Raw genomic sequence first — 19958 nt, 5'->3', positions numbered from 1 at the left:
CAGTAAAAAGTCCATTTGTAATGACAGCAATAGGCTTTTACAGAGCTTACCCGGGTTAGGTGGAAACAGATCAGACACGGGAGTAACCCGTGTCGAAGTGTAGTGGAAACGGGGTGGCCGACACGGGTTGTAGCCGTGTTAAACATCCCGGATCGGACACGGTACTTAGGTGGAAAAGGGGTATTAGCCTTCCCCTAGTGTCAAAACCTAACCCCCCTTCCCCCTCCCCCTCGGCTTAACCATTGACCACCCTGGCATACTTACAATAGAGATGATGTAATTTGGGACTCCTGCATTGGCATTGAAAGCAATATTGTAATTCCTATGCCAGTCTTCTGAGCAGCGTTGGGATTCTGGCGCTGAAATCCAGGATGCTGGCACTGACCGCATTCCTATATATTTTATATTTATTTGTCTTTAAATTTCTTTTTCAGTATAAAGATAGATTATATATACAGAAATGACATCATTAAAAATCTAATTGACAGTACTTTTTAATGTTTTAATGTTTGGTTTATCAGTTTCAGAAAAAGAATGCAGCACCCAACACCAAGATATTCTGTAATTTGTAGCAGGTGCAAATCAGATTCCTCCAATTGGGTTTGACCCACAGCCATCCATTGAATGTCTTGCTGAACTATAAAAATATCCAGAGGCTAACACTAATTCTAGACATGCCACTCATAACTGACATCTGGGTAGAAGTATGAAGCAGGGAAAAGAGTGGAGAAGTGAGCCAGTGGAGAAGGTGCCCAAATGATAAATGTTACGTCAGTGCTGATTGGTTGCCATGGTCAACTTCTCCACTGGCTCACTTCTCCCTTCTTTTCACTGCATCATACCTCTACCCCATTGTTTAGAAACAGCCTGTTATATGACAGATGCAAGTGGATTTGCCAGTACTAAATATCACTCTCAACTTTACCACTTATCAGCAAGCAAGACTGCTAATTATTTGAGCCTCGGACCGCACTATACAGAACACCCTTTAAACTGCAGTTTTCTTTCCGCACTTTTCCACAACAGCTGCCCATCACTTTCATAAGTATCAGTGCAGCTATTTGTCATGGTCTGGCACATTTTCCTAACCAACAGAGTCAAGACTTGGCTGTTCATGTATGATTAGTCTGGGGAAATTGTGTGCCAATCCTGTTGTGAGTAACTTCCCAGCATTGATGATCCTCTCACAGATCATTGGCTGCAGCAGCTCATCGGCGAAACCAACAATTTCAATTTTGAGTGCATAGCAGAGCTGATAATAATACCAAGTGCTAGATTTATCAAGCCTTGGAGATTGATAAATTGCACAGTGATAAAGTACCAACCACCTCCTAACTGGTGGTGTTACAGGCTGTGTTTGAAAAATGACAGAAGCTGATTGGTTGGTTCTTATTTCACTGCAATTTAGCACTCTCCAAGGCTTGATAAATTTTGGCCTGTATATGATCTCATGTTTTTTAGTATGTTGTAATCCAAAACAATTTCTTGGAGAAAATAAGACAAACCACTGGAATGTCAGTGTTTTAATAACGTGTTTCGCACTCTTGTTGTGATTTGGAATTAAAAAGTGTAAAAATTGTATTTGTGGCCGTAAAGCATTGTTTGAAACATTATCAATGTATATTACACAAAGAATCTATGTGGATTTTCAACTTGCATCCTTTAAAATGACTCTTCTCTTTACATGGGCCCTCATTCCGAGTTGTTCGCTCACTAGCTGCTTTTAGCAGCATTGCACACGCTAGGCCACCGCCCCCTGGGAGTGAATCTTAGCTTAGCAGAATTGCGAACGAAAGATTTGCAAAATTGCGAGTAGAAATTTCTTAGCAGTTTCTGAGTAGCTCAGACTTACTCCTACACTGCGATCAGTTCAGTCAGTTTCATTCCTGGTTTGACGTCTCAAACACACCCAGCGTTCGCACAGACACCCTCCCGTTTCTCCAGCCACTCCCGCGTTTTTCCCAGAAACTGCAGCGTTTTTTCACACACACACCCATAAAACGTCCAGTTTCCGCCCAGAAACACCCACTTCCTGTCAGTCACATTACGATCACCAGAACAATGAAAAATCCTAGTAATGCCGTGAGTAAAATACCTAACTTATTAGAACATTTACTTGGTGCAGACGCACTGCGGACATTGCGCATGCGCATTAGCAACTAATCGCTCTGTTGCGTAAAAAAAATAACGAGCGATCAACTCGGAAAGACCCCCATTATTCATATACAATTTTAATATAGTATTTTGATCATTACAATTTCTCTCACAGCATGTCATACATCTCAATTCTGCTGTTTGTGATGTTAATGATTGTGTTGCAATAAAAAAAAAAAAATGAGTATACATATTTTTTAAAAGCAGTAATGCATGTGTACAGGGTGCTTCAATTTGTTTATAACAAGATAATATATAACCATGTGAGAAATTAATTTCCATAATGCTATAACTAAAGCATGTCTTGGCATCCCTTAGCACATCAAGATGTCTCAGTGGCACCCTTGACCATTATCAGGGAATAGATCGCAGGTTCTTTGACTTGGAGCTCTCACAGTTATAGTTGTTCAAATCACCTATGGATTTTAAAATTGTGACAGTTGTGAATACACAGTGCACCTGAGTGTGAGAATGTCTGGAATAGATGTACTGTAATATGCCCTGGGTGGGTTCCATGCACACATTGAGATCATATTTAGTTAATAATAAACAAATACATGGTGGCTAAGGGTATATTTACTAAAGTATGAGTTTTTTAGAAGTGCAGATGTTGCCCATATCAACCAATCAGATTCTACTTAACATTTATCTAGCTGCTTCTAGAAGATAAAAACTGGAATATGAGTGGTTGCTATGGGCAACATCTCAATTTCTAAAATACACACTTTAGTAAATATACCCATATCTTGAAGTAAACAGTCCAGCATTGGTTGCTGAGAACCAGGGAGCTAATTCAGACCTTATTGTAGCCATGCAAAATTTTGCACGGCTACGATCAGCCACCCTGACATGCGGGGGGACTCCTAGCACAGGGCTAGTCCACCCCGCATGTCTAGCCCTACCCCCACCACATTGCTGCGCTGGTAGGTGAATTTTCACCATGTCCCAGGTCACAGCGGCTGCATGTGACGTCACGCAGCCGCCACGGCCCGCCTCCCACATGTTCTGGGCATGCATGCGTTGCCTGGACTGCGCCCCCAAAACGGCAGGCTAACGCCGCCGCCCAGCGAACGCCGCTGCCTGTCAATCAGGCAGAGGTGATCGCTGGGCTGAGATGCCGATTGCATCTCTGGCATGCACACTGAGGCACATGCGCAGTTCAGTCCTGATCGCCTGCTGTGCAAAAATGCACAGCAGCGATCAGGTCTACATTAGCCCTAAGGTGCGTCATGAAAAACTGAATCAAAATATTTTATAACTAAGGAGTGCTGATTCTGTTGTTGTCCAGATAAGGAAATATGCTCACCCCCTAGAGGCTGGAGATGTGTCATATTCACAGTCATTACCATGTTAAGGGTACGGTCATTAGGTCAACACCACTGAGGTCGACCACTATTGGTCAACATGCATTAGGTCGACAGGGTCACTAGATTGACATGGTCATTAGGTTGTCATGTACTAGGTCGACAGGTCAAAAGGTCGACATAAGTTTTTAACTTTTTTAAAATTTCTGGACTTTTTCATACCTTACGATCCACGTGGACTACGAATGGGAATAGTAACCTGCGCCGAGCACAGCAGTAGCGGAGCGAGGAACCTTGCCCGAAGCTTGCTCGCCATGCGAGGGGACACGGTGCACTAATTGGGGTTCCCCATCACTTTACAAAGAAAATGACACCAAAAAAACAAAAAAAAAACTGATGTCTACCTAATGACTGTCGACCTAAGTTGTGTTGACCCAATGACCCATACTGGTTGTGCTGAAAACAGGCTGCAGGACAAAACCCGAATCTGCTATTGATAATTCACCTCTAAAAATGTCCATATGTCTCTCACATTCCAAATAACTGGGCTCCCCACCAAGCACGCACACCTAAATTATTATAGTTAAACAATCTCTGGTTTAATACATACATTTTAATAAAAATATAAAGTTCAATGAATAAAAAAGAATGCAGTTTAATTATCTGTTTATTTAATTCTTAAGTTTATTATATAACACAGTAAAATACGATGCCCTTTACAAATGGAAACAGAATTGAAACAAAATGGCTAAGGGTGGGGCCACACATAGCAGCCAATGGGAACCTGCTTGGCCGCAAGGAGACTGCACATGGGCGCCTACATGTGCGGCAGTCCTGCCGCCACCGGATCTGACTGCAGCATGCTGCGGTCGGGTCAGATGACAGGGCAGCAGGATTTCAATGTGAACACAAATTTCAGCCGCACTGTGTCTCCATTAAAATCCTGTGTGTGTCACTGGCTGGATCATGTTCTGCGGAATCCCGCAGAACAGGATCCGTGTGAACACAGAGCCACACTCCCGGCTAAGCGGGTCATGTTCAGCGGGACCCGCTTGGCTGCTATGTGTGGTCCAAACCTAAGAACATGCAGTCAGAGATAGGATGGCCCTGCTTGCAAACTTAATGTGCTTACACACGGTGCGATGTAACCTTACGATTTGGATTATATAGTCAAAATTGTAAGGAAAGTTAGCGCAAATCACACCGTGTGCACACAGCTTGCAATACCGATGCGCGGCCCCATGGGTTCGGTATTGCAAGAAATGAAAGACTATTTTTAAGATTGACTAGCCTGCACATTGTGTACAATCTAGTACATAGTATAGTCAAAAATAAGATTTTACTTACCGGTAAATCTATTTCTCGTAGTCCGTAGTGGATGCTGGGGACTCCGTAAGGACCATGGGGAATAGACAGGCTCCACAGGAGACAGGGCACTCTAAGAAAGAATTTAGGTACTGGTGTGCACTGGCTCCTCCCTCTATGTCCCTCCTCCAGACCTCAGTTAAGGAAACTGCCCGGAAGAGCTGACAGTACAAGGAAAGGATTTTGGAATCCAGGGTAAGACTCATACCAGTCACACCAATCACACCGTATAACGTAATAAACTTACCCAGTTAACAGTATGAACAACAATAGAGCATCAGCTCAACCCTGATGCAACTATAACATAACCCTTATGTAAGGTTATGTTATATAACATAACCCTTATGAGCCATGACCTGCACCTTGATTATCTTTTTCTCTGGCAAGAGAACTCTCTGTAGGTCTGAATCCAATATGGCTCCCAAATGAACCACCCGCTGTGACGGATTCAGGGACAACTTCTCCCAATTTATGAGCCACCCGTGTCTCTGTAAACAAACTATCGTCTGTTGGAGATGGCTCAACAGTAAATCTTGCGGCTGTGCTAAGATTAACAGGTCGTCCAGGTATGGGAATATTCTTATCCCTTGTTTGCGCAGACAAGCTGCCATAACCACCATGATCTTGGTAAACACCCTGGGTGCTGTAGCTAGCCCGAAGGGCAGAGCTTGGAACTGAAAATGTTCCTTGAGGATGGCAAACCTGAGGTAACACTGATGTGATAGTGCTATAGGTACATGTAGGTAAGCATCCTGTACATCCAGAGATACCATGTAATCTCCCGGTTCCATAGCCAACATTATGGAGCGTAACGTCTCCATGTGGAACTTCGGGATCCATATGTAGTTGTTCAACATTTTTAGATTTAGAATTGGTCGATGTGACCCATTTGGTTTCTGGATTAGAAATAGATTGGAGTAATACCCCTGTCCCTTTTGTGATGGAGGTAGTGGGACAATCACACCTGACTGTAGTAATTTTTGGACTGCTTCTTGCAGGGCATTGGCCTTCGACTCTATACGAGACGGGCTGGTGCAAAAAAATCTTTCAGGAGGCTGCCTCCTGAATGGGAACCCATACCCCTGAGATACTACCTTCTGCACCCAGGCATCTGTTGTTGATGTGCAAATTGCAGGAGTCGGCCCCCAACCCTGGAATCCTCCAGGCGGAGGCCCGTCTCTTCGGGCTGAGGGTTTCTGTTCAGGTTTGGAAGCTGGCTTCTTGCTAGCCCACTGCTTCCTACCCCTAGATTTAAACTGGGGTTGCTTAGGCTCCTCTCTAGCTTTCGCTTTACTTTGCCAACGAAAAGAGCGAAATTTTAAACCCTTGGACTTAGGGTTATAAGCAGCCGGAAATCTGACCTTTTTTGATTCAGCCTCTGATTCTAGGATATCCGATAAAGGTTTTCCACATAATATATTACCCTCAAAAGGCAATGCTTCCAATTCCTTCTTGGATTCCGCATCTGCCTTCCAGGTCCGTAGCCAGACTGCTCTGCGAGCGACTACTGCCAGGGCTGAAGCTTTAGAAGCAACAGTGCCTACATCGATTGCTGCTTCTTCGAAATACTGGGCAGATTGTCTTAAATGGCAAAAACGATCCTCTTGCTCCCTAGTAGGAGAGGGTATGTCGTTCTTTAGTTCCTCTATCCATTCGCCCATTGCCTTTGCTACCCAGGCCGAAGCCATAGCAGGTCTTACCACTGCTCCTACAAGAGAAAAAATATTTTTCAATAGGCTCTCTACCCTTCTGTCTGTGACATCATTCAAAGAGGTAGATGACAGTGGTAAAGCAGATTTATGCACGAGTCGCAGAACATGCGCATCTACTTTCGGAGGAACTTCTCTCTTCGAACAATCCCCAGCAGGAAATGGATAATAAGAATCCCATCTCTTAGGAATCTTATACTTTTTACTGGGCGCTACCCAAGACTCATCCATCTTTTCTGTCAACTCATCTGATGCTGGAAATTCAGCTTTCACTGATTTTGTTCGTTTGAATACAGGTGCTTTTGCTTTTAACGCGGTTTTGGCTGGTTCTTCCAGAGAAAGCACAGCCTTCACTGCATTAATAAGTTCAGCTACATCATCTGAACTAAAGCTCTGCGACTGATCATCATACGGAGTTGAATCTATTGTATCCGCATCATCATCCGATGTATCATCTTGTGTAGTATGCCATACAGACGTATCTGTCTTAGTCTTACCTACACCTTGGTTGCTTGTAGAGGCTACAGGAACCAAACCATAGGAAGAGAGCTGCATGTATGGGTTCATAGTGTAACCTAACCCTTGAGGGGGTGCTACTGTATTTAACTTGTCCGCTATTGAAGACAGAGTCTTTGCGAACATATTCCATGGTGGCTCCACTGGAGGCTGAACTAACACCTGTTTTTTACTTCGCTGAAAAGCGAAACAGTTTGCACACAAACCCTCATAAGTGACCAATTGATTCATATCAATTACCCCTGACTTAGAAGATAAGCATGATAGGAGTACTAGGTAAATTCTCTTCATCACTTTTGCCGCTCATAGACATGGTATTAACCTGTTATCGACTACACACTTTGTGACTGAAAAAACACCCTATATGTCAATATATAGAGGGGAGATCAATCTGACCACAGTGCACCTGATTTGAGGGTCAGTACAGGACTGACATTACACAGAAAAGTCAGCACACATACTAGCAGTCAGTCACATGTTAAAGCATTAGACATTGTCATATGAGAATACAATCTCCATAATAACTTATACATAAGTAGGAACATTGTACTTCTGTTTAACCTGGTTCTTTTTTCAACATAATATGCAGAAAACACAGTAATATACAGGTCTCATATGCAATAGGTACTAAAAATTAACAATGCAAACTTTAAGAAGTAGAAGGAATTTTTAGTACTGTATACCATGCCTTCAGAGAGCGGGATACAGGGAGACTCACCACACTTCCATATTCAAGCATAGACGCTCGTAAGACGCTGAGTGGATTCAGACGCTAGTGGTGTACACTGCCGCTCTTGGTAACTGATAACGGACACGGACGCTCACCAACGGACACGGACGCTGAGTGACTCCACGTGCATGCAGATGCTAAAGGCCTGCGACTCTGTCTGGGCGGGTTTATATCCAGTGTACACAACCACAGCGTCTAAGCTGCTACAGAGTACCCTCGTGGTAGCGTCTGAGCCAGAAGTGAGGTCATTTAGTTCATGAAACGAGAGACCCGCGGGAACTGGCCATGAACTGGGAGGAGGGATGGCCAGGAGAGCGTCTGAATCCCCCTGTTGACTTAAACTCCCAGGATCGCGGCCTCTACCTAGTCCTGGCACCTATGATCCCCCGGACCGTAGCGCTGTCACACTCGAGATGTTCGGCGCATCAACACGCTGTTTGTAGTCTCCACCAAATCAGCGTAGCTGTGTCCTGACCCCTCTAATAAGAGGAAGTCCATATACTCACTGTCTCCCCATGCTCCGGCCACAGCCTGGTTACGTCTGCTGGACCTGCTAGAACATCCGACACAAACGCCCGTCGAGACAGCACTGTACCGCGAAGGTAAGCGCTGTTGCGACCCGGTGGGGAGTTGTTGGATCGACTCTTTCTAATATGCGTTTAAGACGCTGTTAAGATAAGTCGCTCTAAAAATATAGTGAGTCTAAAAATAAAATAATAAAAGCTTTAGACTGCTTTCACAGCAGCCCTGCGACCATGCGGCTTCCTGCCGCACCAAGCAAAAAACTGATCTGACTCAGTCAGTGGCGGGACTATAGAGTGGAGGCCCCAATGCATCCTGGGAGGCTGGAAAGCTCATGACCGTGTTGGTGCCATTTTCGCTGTCGCTCGACAATATCCCAATGTTATCCTGTGGACCTAGCCAGAGAAAGCATCCTTTATGTCGACTGACGCCATAAAATCCCCCCCCCCCTTCGAGGCTGAAGATCACCACTCGAAGCGACTCCATCTTGAACTTGAAAGTTTTCAAGTATGGATTGAGGGATTTTAGGTTCAGAATCGGTCTGACCGATCTATCTGGCTTCGGCACTACAAAGTGGCTTGAATAGAACCCTTTCCCCCGTTCTGACGGGGAAACCGGCACCACGACCCTATGTTGACACAACTTTTGTATCGCCACCCTTACCCCCTCTCTTTCGGGAAGAGAAGCTGGCAAGGCCGACACGAAAAACCAGTTGGGGGGTATCTCCTGAAACTCCAGTCTGAACCCTTGGGACACTATGCTTAAGACCCAAGGATCCAGAGCGGAACGAACCCAGACCTGACTGAAGAATCGGAGACGGCCCCCCCCACCGGTAGGAACTCCCCTAGGGGCGCCCCAGCGTCATACGGTGGACTTGGTAGAGGCGGGGGAGGACTTTTGGTCCTGGGTGCCTGACACTGCAGGCGACTTCCTTCCCCTACCTCTACGCTTTGAAGCGAGGAAGGAGGAGCCCTTTCCTCTTTTGTATTTATTAGGCTGCTGATGGGGTGCCTTTTTCTGTTGTGTGGGAACATAGGGAAGAAAAGATGACTTACCCGCAGTAGCGGTCGACACCAGGTCAGCCAGGCCGTCTCCGAACAAGACACTACCTTTAAAAGGGAGAGCTTCCATATTCTTCTTGGAGTCTGCATCAGCATTCCATTGATGAACCCACAGCGCCCTCCTGGCTGAAATCGCCATGGCATTGGCATCATTTAGGTAATCTGCAGCGTCCTTGATATAACCAAGAGTCAAAAGAATATTATCTTTATCAAGAGCATCCACATCAGAAGCCAAATTTTCAGCCCACTTAGCAATAGCACTACTCACCCATACCGACGCCACAGCAGGTCTGAGCAATGCACCAGTATTGACAAAAATGGATTTCAATGTCGTCTCCAGCTTGCGATCCGCCAGATCCTTGAGAGCAGCCGTGTCAGGAGACAGCAGCGCCACCTTCTTGGACAATCGCGAGAGAGCCTTGTCCACATAGAAACAGAATTTGACGGCAGATAAGAACCACTTGGCCCATCTAGTCTGCCCAATTTTTTTATCCTTTAGGTAATTGCAACCCTCTTTGATGACTCCCAATTTTCCCTATCGTCAGAGGGGAAAGGATATGCCATCAAAATTCTCTTAGGAATCTGCCACCATTTTTCAGGGGTCTCCCAAGCCTTTTCACAAAGCGCCTTCATTTCATGAGAGGGGGGGGATTTTCCCTCAGGTCTTTTCCCCTCAAATAAACCAACTCTTGTGTCAGGAACGGCAGGTTCCTCAGAAATATGTAAAACATCTTTAATGGCTATAATCATGTACTGAATACTCTTGACCACCCTTGGATGCAAAGAAGCCTCCGTAATATCGACATCGGAGTCAGAGTCCGTGTCGGTACCTGTATCTGCCATCTGGGTAAAAGCAAGCTTTTGAGACCCTGAGACTCTCTGTACCTGAGACAAAGCGTCCTTCACGGACTGTCTCCATGTTTGTGTCTGAGAATCAGATTTATACAGTCTCTTAGATAGTAGGCTGTGCCGACAGAGACATACCTAAATCCTTTTCTGCACCCCCCATAACACCCAGGCTCAGACATGTCGACACCGAGTGCCGACACACTTACACAGGCCACAAGCATGGGGACAGACCCACAGAGAAGCCCTTAGGGAGAAACACGAAACACAGAGGGAATATGCCAGCTCACATCCCAGCGCCCATACACTAAAGTAATTGTATATTTGATCAGCGCTGATTAAACATAGATGAAAGCACCAAATTTCATGTGCCTCCCCCCCCCCCCCCTCCCCCTGGTTTTCCTCCCTTTTACTTGCGGGAGCTTGGAGGTCAGGGCCGGCGTCTCTGCAGCACTGTAGATATAGGAGAAAATGGTGCTGGTGAGCAATGTGCGGCCAAGCCCAGCCCCTTCCCGGCACGCTGTAGCCCGCTAAAATTCTAATTTATGTACACTGGCGGGGGTAGGGGTACTCTATACTGTGCCCGGGCACCGTATATCACGTTTTTTGCCAACCACCAACCCCAGTAACTGCTGCCCAGGGCACTCCCCCCTAGCGCCCTGAACCCTGCAAGTGCCGTTGGTGACATGTGTGGGAGCATGGAGCGCAGTGCTACCGCTGCGCTGTACCTCGTTACTGAAGTTTTCTGCCGTCACTGAAGTCTTCTGTTCTTCTAATACTCACCCGGCTTCTGTCTTCTGGCTTCTGTGAGGGGGGTGACGGCGCGGCTCTGGGAACAAGCAGCTAGGCGCACCAAGTGATCGAACCCTCTGGAGCTAATGGTGTCCAGTATCCAAAGAAGCAGAGCCCTTAACTAAGAAGAAGTGGGTCTGACTTCTCTCCCCTCAGTCCCATGATGCAGGGAGCCTGTAGCCAGCAGGTCTCCCTGAAAATAACAAACCTAACATAAAGTCTTTTCCAGAGAAACTCAGGAGAGCTCCCCTGTGAGTGTCCAGTCAGTCCTGGGCACAAAGTCTAACTGAGGTCTGGAGGAGGGGCATTGAGGGAGGAGCCAGTTCACACTCAGTCTTAAGTTTTTTCAGTGTCCCCAAGCTCCTGCGGATCCCGTCTATACCCCATGGTCCTTTTGGAGTCCCCAGCATCGTCTAGGACGTAAGAGAAAACAAGAAAAAACTCATGTCAACCTTTTGACCTGTTGACCTAGTACATGTTGACCTAGAAACCCTGTCAACCTTCAAACCCTGTCGACCTAGTGACTGTCGACCTATAGTGGTCGACCTAAACATTGTCGACCTAGACACTGTCGATCTGATGATGCACAACCTTTGCGATCGCTGTCTGCCAGCTAGCATGCTGGGAGGTCTTGCCCTGCGCTGGTCGGCCCCCAGCATGTGATAGAAAGGATTGCAGATTCTGCAATCCAACCTGAATAACCCCCTATGTGTATAGGTGATTGGGACCTGCCTGCTACAATCAGTGGGGTCACTGATATATAATCAATACAGTTACACTGACTGAAGAGGGTAATAATGGCTATTATGAAATGCAGTCAGTAAGTGGATGTGGTGCAATCAGTGAAGGGGGAAAGTAATATACTGTCATAGAATACAGGTGTGGTATGGCTGACCGGCGGTCATCATACCGACGCAGGGATCCCGGCGGGGGGGGGGGGTGAGTACAGCAAGCCCCTTGTGGGCTCGCCACGCGCTGTGCTCGCCACGCTGCAGGCTCAGTGGTGATCTGCGGTCGCCATGAGTCTTATTCCCACTCTATGGGTGTCGTGGACACCCACAAGTGGAAATAGTCCCTGTTGGTCGGCATGCCAACCATCGGGATAGTGAAGGGTGGTCATGTAACCATCGGTCTCCTGATCGCCGGTCACATGAATACCACCCATAGAATACAAGGAGGAAAAACAACAAATATTTTAAGAGTCATATACTGTATCAGGAACGAAAATATGCTATGGATTGTTTGAGGGAGGGGGGCCCAAATTGGTATCCTGCTTAGGGCCCCATGAGGTCTATATCCACCTCTGGTGGTAGGTTAGGAATCACTCACAGTGTGGGTGTCAGAATGGGAGCCGGGCTGAGACGGCACCTGCACAATGAGGGTCATTCCGACTCGTTCGCACGCAGCGGTTTGTTGCTGCGGTGCGAACGGGTCCAGGATGTGCATGTGCGGCAGCCGCACTGCTCACGCGCAGCGTTGCTGGTGACAGGGGTCGCCGAGTTACGTAGCGGAGTACGAAGAAAGCGGTCGCAGAGACGACCGCAAGAAGATTGACAGAGAGAAGGCGTTCCTGGGCACCACCAGACCGTTGCCTGCCGTTTTTGGGGAGTGGAGAAGAAAACGCAGGCGTGTCCAGGAGAACGGAGAGCGGATGTCTGACGTCATAGCCGGCTCCAGCATCGCTGATATCGTCGCACAGGGTAAGTATGTCCAGGGCTGGTCATGTTCTGCTTTATAAAATGTTAGCTTAGCAGGGCTACAAAAGTGATCGCATTCCTGCTAAGCTAAAATACACTCCCCCATAGGCGTGGACTAAAAGTTGCTGGCTGCGATCAACTCGGAATGACCCCCAGTCTGACTGTGTATTATGCGGGATTGGTCAGATAGTGCTGGCGCGGGGTGGTTCAACTTTCTGCGCAGTATCTGACCAGGCATGAGGGGGGTGCCTGACATTAGGATGTGCCTGTGCACACATGTGTATGCCCCCTCCTCCCCATACCAGTGCTATTAGCCCCCAGGGCCCCCACTCCCCATGTATCTCCCCCTTTCCCAATATCACTTTCCATGTGTCTCTGCCCTCCCCCATAATAGCAGTGTAATCAGCTCCCACAGCCCAATAACAGTGTCATATCCCCCTGTGCCCCCACTTTCCATAGGTCTCCCCCTATAGCAGTGTCATTAGCCACCTTCCCCTATGTAACCTTGCTTTATCCTGTGAGGCTGCTGCACTGGGTCAGGGTCTTGTAGCTCAATGGGGTCTGAATCTTCATCTTTTTACTGTCACAGAAAGTGAAAGTAACACTCCCTGCCTGTGTGAGCTGAGCACTGACTCACAACCTTCTCCCCCCAGGCAGTGTCTGTGACCAGATATTCCCTCCTGCACCCATCCCAGTAGTACAGCACCTAGAAAGGGGACAGGCAGCCTGAGGCAGGAGATGAGCTGCTCTGCAATGTGCCTCAGTATCACTGCTCTGCTGCTGACAATGGCACCTGGGGAGAGCTCCACTTCTCAGCTCTTCCACATTATACTGATCCTCCTCCCAGCCAGCACCACTGCTTATATAGGAGAGCTGTGATTGGCTGGCTGCATCATGTGCTTTTCTCAGTGTATGTCATATCCCCACATCTCACCATAGTCCATAGCCATCTCAGTGTATGTCATATCCCCATCTCACCATATGTCATATCCATCTCAGCACAATCCATAGCCATCTCACCATATGTCATATCCATCTCACCATATGTCATATCCATCTCACCATATGTTATATCCATCTCAGCATAATCCATAGCCATCTCAGCATATGTCATATCCATCTCAGCATATGTCATATCCATCTCACCATATGTCATATCCATCTCACCATATGTTATATCCATCTCAGCATAATCCATAGCCATCTCAGCATATGTCATATCCATCTCACCATATGTCATATCCATCTCACCATATGTCATATCCATCTCAGCATATGTCATATCCATCTCAGCATATGTCATATCCATCTCACCATATGTCATATCCATCTCACCATATGTCATATCCATCTCAGCATATGTCATATCCATCTCACCATATGTCATATCCATCTCACCATATGTCATATCCATCTCAGCATATGTCATATCCATCTCACTATATGTCATATCCATCTCACCATATGTCATATCCATCTCACCATATGTCATATCCATCTCACCATATGTCATATCCATCTCAGCATATGTCATATCCATCTCACCATATGTCATATCCATCTCACCATATGTTATATCCATCTCAGCATAATCCATAGCCATCTCAGCATATGTCATATCCATCTCACCATATGTCATATCCATCTCACCATATGTCATATCCATCTCAGCATATGTCATATCCATCTCAGCATATGTCATATCCATCTCACCATATGTCATATCCATCTCACCATATGTCATATCCATCTCAGCATATGTCATATCCATCTCACCATATGTCATATCCATCTCAGCATAATCCATAGCCATCTCACCATATGTCATATCCATTTCAGCCATCTCACCATATGTCATATCCATCTCACCATATGTCATATCCATCTCACCATACATCATATCCATCTCACCATACATCATATCCATCTCACCATATGTCATATCCATCTCAGCATAATCCATAGCCATCTCACCATATGTCATATCCATTTCAGCATAATCCATAGCCATCTCACCATATGTCATATCCATCTCACCATATGTCATATCCATCTCAGCATATGTCATATCCATCTCACCATATGTCATATCCATCTCACCATATGTCATATCCATCTCACCATAATCCATAGCCATCTCACCATATGTCATATCCATCTCACCATATGTCATATCCATCTCACCATATGTCATATCCATCTCACCATATGTTATATCCATCTCACCATATGTCATATCCATCTCACCATATGTCATATCCATCTCACCATATGTCATATCCATCTCAGCATATGTCATATCCATCTCACTATATGTCATATTCATCTCAGCATATGTCATATCCATCTCAGCATATGTCATATCCATCTCAGCATAATCCATAGCCATCTCACCATATGTCATATCCATCTCACCATATGTCATATCCATCTCACCATATGTCATATCCATCTCACCATATGTCATATCCATCTCAGCATATGTCATATCCATCTCACCATACATCATATCCATCTCACCATATGTTATATCCATCTCATCATATGTCATATCCATCTCACCATATGTCATATCCATCTCACCATATGTTATATCCATCTCATCATATGTCATATCCATCTCACCATATGTCATATCCATCTCAACATATGTCATATCCATCTCACCATATGTCATATCCATCTCACCATATGTCATATCCATCTCAGCATATGTCATATCCATCTCACTATATGTCATATTCATCTCACCATATGTCATATCCATCTCGGCATACGTCATATCCATCTCAGCATAGTCCATATCCATCTCACTATAATTCATAGCCATCTCAGCATAGTCCATATCCATCTCACCATAATTCATAACCATTTCAGCATAGTCCATATACATCTCAGCATAGTCCATATCCGTCTCAGCATATGTCATATCCATCTCGGCTAACGTCATATCCATCTCGGCTAACGTCATATCCATCTCGGCATATGTCATATCCATCTCAGCATAGTCCATATCCATCTTGTCATATGTCATACCCATCTCAGCATATGTCATATCCCATATCCATCTCAGCATACGTCATATCCATCTCAGCATACGTCATATCCATCTTGGCATACGTCATATCCATCTCGGCATATGTCATATCCATCTCAGCATACATCATATCCATTTCAGCACATGTCATATCCATCTCGGCATATGTCATATCCATCTCAGTACACGTCATATCCATCTCAGCATACATCATATCCATCTCAACACACATCATATCCATCTAGGCATATGTCATATCCATCTCAGTACACGTCATATCCATCTCAGCATACATCATATCTATCTCGTCATACATCATATCCATAAAGCAAAAATTAGCTATACGTTATATCCAGAAAGCTGTAATTTTGACTTGAACGGCCCCTCATACCAGTGACGGCCCCTCATACCAGTGATCACTGCATTGTGCATGCAGTGTGCGAGACACTAATAACCGAGTCTGCTGCTTGGTCCTCATTGAAGGCTGCTGTGGAACAGAGAGGAGGCCACCTACATGTCTATCGTGAATGAACTATGGGACAAGAATATGGGCTGTAGAAGGTCACTATTTACATCTCCATCTAGGACTTTCCCTGTCGGCCAGGGTAGTGTTAGTGATGCACAGGGGGAACGTGTTCACCAAGACAGTCTGACAATGCGGCATCGCTAGGAAGGCCGCCAGGACCCTGCAATAACGTGAGGTTACTGCTGGCCCCTTATTAGAGAGAACAATGGTGGTTATTCCGAGTTGATCGCTCGCTAGCAGTTTTTAGCAGCCGTGCAAACGCTATGCCGCCTCCCACTGGGAGTGTATTTTAGCTTAGCAGAAGTGCGAACGAAAGGATCGCAGAGCGGCGGCAAAGTTTTTTTGTGCAGTTTCAGAGTAGCTCAAAACCTACTCAGCGCTTGCGATCATTTTAGACTGACACATATATTGGTAGATGCTCAATTAGCTTAGTGATATCATTCAGGTGCTCGAAGGGGAGGGGTATTTCTAAGCAAGAAAAAAAGGCATTTGTTTCCCCCAGCACCCTGAATCATAACGGTAACCAGATATAAATTCCACATGATAACAGAATTCAGAGATCTTCGTTACACATATTTGCGCAAATGTGTGAATAAGCCCCAAAGCCGCATCAAGGCGTCTCTGTATATTTGGGGTCCCTAGCGCTATATCTAGGTGCAGGGTGTGGCACCCAAAACACCAGCATAAGCCAGAAAGCCCAGCGTGGCATACCAGTGAAAAAACTATAGTGTTAATAAATTAGTATTTAGGAAGCCGAAGCTATAGAGAAAGTGATACAAAATGAAATGCAATTAAAATAGAGAAATAGGTAGGTAGCTCTTAGCTTAGACATATTTTAGTAAGGAGCCATTATCATGTGGCTCCTTGCTGGTTAATATTAGACCCAGATTGGGGTAATGGAGGTGTGAGGTGTGGTGCCTCTGGACTTGCTGAGCTGGATGGCTTTAGTGTGGCATACCTTTACATTCTATTAACACTTTTCACTTATTAATTTCTTAACACTATTTCTCTATTTTAATTGCATTTCATGTTTGTATCACCCCCTCTATAGCTTTGGCTTCCTAAATACTAATTTATTAACACTATAGTTTTTTCACTGGTATGTCACGCTGGGCTTTCTGGCTTATGCTGGTGTTTTGGGGTGCCACACCATGCACCTAGATATAGCGCTAGGGACCCCAAATATACAGAGACGCCTTGATGCGGCTTTGGGGTTTATTCACACATTTGCGCAAATATGTGTAATGAAGATCTCTGAATTCTGTTATCATGTGGAATTTATATCTGGTTACGGTTATGATTCAGGGTGCTGCGGGAAACAAATGGATCATTTTAGACTGTTCAGTTCCTGTTTTGACGTCACGAACACGCCCTGCGTTCGCCCAGCCACGCCTGCGTTTTTCCTGGCACGCCTGCGTTTTTTCAAGCACTCCCTGAAAACGGTCAGTTGACACCCAGAAACAAAAACTAGACAAGAGAGCGCAGGCAGACTCCACTGAAAATCACAATTTTAATATACACAGTGATCACATACTAAATATACATAATTAATACTAATTAGAGCCAATAAAAAACACCCAGAAACGCCCACTTCCTGTCAATCACTCTGCGGCTGCCTGTGCGACTGAAAAGCTTTGCTAGACCTTGTGTGAAACCACAACGTTCGTTGCAAATGTACGACGCGCGTGCGCATTGCGCCGCATGTGCAGAAGTGCCATTTTTTTGCCTCATCACTGCACAGTGAACGAATGCAGCTAGCGAACAACTCGGAATGACCCCCAATGAGACAAGGAACAAACGGAAAGAGCGTCCTATCTCTCTACAGCAAAGTGACGTCACATCTTACTGTATCTTCTGTTAACAATCACATTACGGATTACCTGGATTAAGAATTTCTGAACCTTAGCTTCTGCAGTTTATAAGCATGTCCGTAGTTTTATTAGTGTTTTATAAATGAGTATGATGAGAATATTTCAATTCTATAAAGATTAATTGAAATTTTAATTTATCTCCCCCCCCAGATATACTGTCGCTATGAATGTATCTGTTATTTGTGTGTATCTAATAAATCTGATTTTTCCACTAAATTCAGCATCGCACCCAAAGCAGTGCGGCCAGTAGCTGTTATTAGTCATGTAGACGGTGAATCTGTCCCCATGGTACCTGAGGACTTGGTGAGCCCTGAATTGCCCCACACACCCAGAGGAATACTCCTCACCAAGTACCCGGCAGACTGTACATTCTACACAGTGGAGTCACATTATTATGACCGCCAGAGTAACCGCTGTGTGCAGCACGGACGGCAGCTAGACGGCTGATCTGTCGGTTTAGACACACGTCTGGTAGCCCCCAGGATCACTGTGATGGTGAGCTGCTCCCCTGTAGCGCGTCGGTCGGCCCTCGCGCACCTTCATAGCCGGCGTTCACCTCTCACATCAATGGCACGTGGTGTTCTGCAGTCTCCATGTCGGTTATTCGCCATGGTGCTATTTCACCGCAGCAGCACGCGGACAGGTCACACACTGCGCTGTGTCAGACATTCTGCCGCCCTTGGCCCAAAAGACGATAATCACCCTTTTCTGCAACTCGGATAAATCGCCCCTTTTACCCATGACAGCAACGAGTGATATGTGTGCAGACGGCGTATCACCCACCTTATATACCCACCCAGCCAGCAACGAGTGATACAGTATGAGTACAGACGGCCTATCACCCACCTTATATACCCACCAAGCCAGCAACAAGTGATATGTGTGCAGACGGCCTATCACCCACCTTATATACCCACCAAGCCAGCAACAAGTGATATGTGTGCAGACGGCCTATCACTCACCTTATATACCCACCAAGCCAGCAACAAGTGATATGTGTACAAACGGCCTATCACACCCCTTATATACCCACCAAGCCAGCAACAAGTGATATGTGTGCAGACGGCCTATCACCCACCTTCTATACCCACCGAGCCAGCAACAAGTGATATGTGTGCAGACGGCCTATCACCCACCTTATATACCCACCAACAAGTGATATGTGTGCAGACGGCCTATCACACCCCTTATATACCCACCGAGCCAGCAACGAGTGATATGTGTGCAGACGACCTATCACACACCTTATATACCCACCAAGCCATCAACGAGTGATATGTGTGCAGACAGCCTATCACACTCCTTATATACCCACCAAGCCAGCAACGAGTGATATGTGTGCAGACGGCCTATCACACACCTTATATACCCACCGAGCCAGCAACGAGTGATATGTGTGCAGACGGCCTATCACACCTTATATACCCACCAAGCCAGCAACGAGTGATATGTGTACAGACGGCCTATCACACCTTATATACCCACCAAGCCAGCAACGAGTAATATGTGTGCAGACAGCCTATCACACACCTTATATACCCACCAAGCCATCAACGAGTGATATGTGTGCAGACAGCCTATCACACTCCTTATATACCCACCAAGCCAGCAACGAGTGATATGTGTGCAGACGCCCTATCACACACCTTATATACCCACCAAGCCAGCAACGAGTGATATGTGTGCAGACGACCTATCACACACCTTATATACCCACCCAGCCAGCGCACAATGCGTCATGTACTTCATGGGCTGCACGCTGCCGACGTCACACGTAGGAGGTGTCATAATAATGTGACTCCACGGTGTATAAGGCTATACGGTATCC

The 19958-nt window shown here is 45.9% G+C and overlaps 1 protein-coding gene across 1 annotated transcript in view; it reads right to left on the bottom strand.

Moving 5' to 3' along the window:
- LOC134966791 (multiple epidermal growth factor-like domains protein 11) overlaps nt 1–19958 on the bottom strand; it is a 138288-nt gene that overhangs the window by 16513 nt on the left and 101817 nt on the right. The window lies entirely within an intron of this gene.

This window comes from Pseudophryne corroboree, chromosome 10 (genome assembly GCF_028390025.1).
Source record: "Pseudophryne corroboree isolate aPseCor3 chromosome 10, aPseCor3.hap2, whole genome shotgun sequence".
NCBI lineage: Eukaryota > Metazoa > Chordata > Amphibia > Anura > Myobatrachidae > Pseudophryne > Pseudophryne corroboree.
The sequence above is the reverse complement of the archived record's forward strand: the minus strand, read 5'-3'. Positions and strand labels throughout refer to the sequence as shown.